The following is a 3,772-nucleotide window of genomic DNA, read 5'->3' as shown; positions in this document are numbered from 1 at the left end:
GGTTCTCTCTCTCTTTCGAACTAGGACCTGCAGCCTGTTCAGTGATGTTCTGGGCTGGATATATAATGAGAGAGCGGGGAGAGAAGGGCGCGGAGGTTGATCAACTACGATTTGTTTCCACAGCGGCGTGTTCGCTTCGATCACTGTTTCAGCTCTGTCAAGAGCTTGGCGTGCAATGAAGGAGAAGGGCTTGAGTGGAGTGACGGGAGAGCCCTGTGTGCGTCATGATGTTTCCGCCAGCCGCTGATAAGCTGTGTTTCAATGTTGTTTGTTTCAATGTTTTGTTGGTCTATGTTTGTTTATTTCTGTCAACATTATCGGTTGCCTGCCGATACGTGAGTCTTGTTCCAAGAATAAACTGTTAAAACTGTTATATTTTGCATCACGTGTCTTTATGTTGCTTACCCCCTACTTTAACAAGCACTTTAATAGTGGGGTTCGTAACAATACTTATAACTATATCTCGATCAAAAGATTGAATACATGTTAAAGCAACACTATGTATTTTTTCAACCTTCATAATATATTTCCAAGACCCTTGTGATGGTACATCGACTTACAATAGGTTGAATGACACGTCTGCCATAGCCTGACGGGGTTTGTATCACTTTTACTGGCACTACGTAACTTCAGGGTTTGGGTAGTAACCCGAGCACAAAAAGAACTACAAAATTCGACTGCTTTACGGCATACGTCACTTCCCCCACCACTTCCTCAAAGTCGGACATGAGAGGCCAACCAGCGTTTGTTTTCTGGCTTTCTTGCGTATGTTTTCATGGCCAAATTTGCAGCAACGAACAAAAAAAAAAAGTCAGAAGTAAGCCTATGTCTAAACGGTGTACAAGTTTTTGTTTTTTTGCACACCTGGCATCCCCCTCGAAATGGTTCTCATTCGCGCTTGAATATAGCCTATTCAACACTATAAAATCTGACGAAATACAATACTCTTTTTTTTTTTTTTTACAATTATCTTATATGGACTAGCCATTTTTAATAGGATGGACAGTTGAAGCAACCCAACCTCGTTATACTTAATAAATATAACAGCGGAGTTTGTATGGACAGAAGTGCATGCCTGAGCTTGTATTTTGGGCAAGCTGCGTTGCTTTGACATTGTGGAAAATAGAATAATAGAAACAAAATGCATTAAGCTTTTTACCCGTTATTATCAATCTAAATTAATCTAGTTTTTAATTGAACTTAATTTCGTTTTTCTTTATTTTAAAATAAAAATTGAATCGGCCAGGAGGTTCTTGGTTGCTCCATTTCCCACTGCGGCAGGGGGTCATCCAAACTGAGGTTAAACGCATCTTTAAGGGCCACATCATGATACTCAAGGCCCTTGGCCATAGTCCAAAAGAACTGGATGAAGGACCGGACATCCCGTCCCTGCTGGCAAAGAGATCCCAGCCCCCACTGGAGATCCCTTCTCTCCTGTGCAGTAGCAGGAGGAATTACCCTGATGCTTATTCTGTTGGGTCCTGTAGACTTGGAATTAAGCCTTTGCCCCGTTATAATTTGATTCACGGGACCGGACACCAGTTATCTTGCCAAGAAAAATCTTTATTCTTATATGTCAGGAGAGAAACTCTGAGAAGATTCATGCCAGGTCTATGCATTTCTGTGTTTCTCCTCCCTCACCCCATCATTCCTCTGTGTTTCTCCTTCCTCTCACCCCTTCATTTCTCAATTTCTATGCGGTGGTACAGTAAGATTGAGCTTATATACATCACAGAGAGACTTACAACTTCCTTGTAAGGTAGAAAAACATGTGGCTTGAGCTTTAAAAATGGAACGTATATGCATGCTTGCTTACACATGGCACAATCCACTTTCCATATAAAGAAACTACCCTTGGTGTTCACATTTGCATCAGTTGAAACATTCCTTTCCTTATAAAGAACATGCCAACTGAAGTATCATCATCAGTGGAACATCTCTGCTCAGTGAACGTTGCATTGCACACATACCTCTAAGCAAAATATATAACTCATCCCAGATCTCTCATCAGCACATGTACAACATACTCTGACTTGACAAAATACATTATGAAATTATTATGAAAATGAATAAAGAAAAATAATACTAAAAAGTAACATTAAACAGTAAAGTTTTTAGTCTTCAGTCTTCAGTTAAGATCCAAGAATGAAGATAGCCATTGAGACAGGCAAACATCGAGATCCAGTCTGTTCAAAGTTTTGTTGTTAGCATCCATATTATAGCCTGGTTTCACAGACAGGCCTTAGATTAAGCCAGGGTTAGACCTTAGTTCAATTAAGAAAGCTTTTATTAAAAAAAAGATACCGAGACAAAACATGGTACTGACATATTTTAAGATATTTCAGAGCATGTTGCTTTCAGTTAAAACAGCTCACACATGCATTTTAGTCAGGTACTAGTTTAAGCCTTGTCTGTGAAACTGAGGGAATATGTCATCATTCATATTGACACCTGCAATGATCTGATCAGCATCCACCTGTTTGAGAAGCCCTAACAGTCCAATCAACAGGTTGGATAAAAGATTAGTTAGTTTAATGGGAAGAAGGTGATGTCTTGGGAATGTGGCTTAAATAAGGACTACAAAGAATCATGTGCATTAATGACAGATTAAACATGTTTATTTATTATTTATTTATTATCTCTTCACCTGTAAACTGCACAAAGCTGCATGTTGTTTATTGTATTCACCTGGAACTGACCAGCAGGAGCAACACTGAAGTGCTTTACACTCTAAAAAATAGCTCTTTGGCTGATCATGGACAGTGAATCGAAACAAGTAAAACCCAGCGTACAACTAACTAGAATCAATGGGTTTCACTTAACTTAAAATAATGGTTTTAGTTTTACTTAAAGGAATAGTTCACTTCAAAATGAAAATTATGTCATAATTTACTCACCCTCAAGTTGTTTCAAACCTGTTTGAGTTTCTTTCTTCTGTTGAACACAAAGGAAGATATTTTGAAGAATGTCGGTAACCAGACAGTGGATGTACCCCACTGACTTCCATAGTAGGTAAACAATACAATGGAAGTCAATGGGGTACATCAACTGTTTGGTTACTGACATTCTTCAAAATATATTTTTTAGAAGTGTAATGACAGAGCTCTACAATTGAATTTTTACAAGAATTCCAAATAGAGAGCTCTATATTCACTTTATATTAATCTGTTTTTAAACAAATAATTTGAGTTAATGATTCAGTGACCCATTCAGAAGCTGCATCCCAATTCAGAGGTGGCATCCTTCAAAGGCTGCATTCGAAGGCTGATTGCGTCACAGCGGCACGATGAAGGCTCATATTCCCAATTCGTAGGTTCCTTCAAATGCGGCCTCTAAATGTGTCCTTCATTTCCCCTGAAATGAAGGAACAGATGGATCCTTTGCAGCCTTGCCTACCCCAGAAATTGCCAAAATTACACTTTTAAAGGGAAGTAGGGTTTCAACTTACTCAAATAGGGCCTAATGACACAAATGTGAAAAAAAACCCACTTTTTTTTTACTTATACCTTACTAAGGTGTGATTATATATAGTTTATACTCTTTATTCTATAAATAAATGGACAGAGGTGAACACATTTAAACAGTTTGTGAACCCGGTTTTGTTTTCAGAGAGTTATATAACTTTCAGAAAAGTCCAGTACAAACGTTACTGCTGCTCATCTACGAAGTCCTTCGAAGGATGCAGCCTCTGAATAGGGATGCAGCTATAAAGAAATGAATCAACATTTCTAAATGAACATTTTAAACTTAAAAACACAATCAGCAAAATATT

This window comes from Leuciscus leuciscus, assembly GCF_965113295.1.
Source record: "Leuciscus leuciscus genome assembly, chromosome: 24".
NCBI classification, from domain to species: Eukaryota; Metazoa; Chordata; class Actinopteri; order Cypriniformes; family Leuciscidae; genus Leuciscus; species Leuciscus leuciscus.
Note: the sequence above shows the minus strand (reverse complement) of the source record.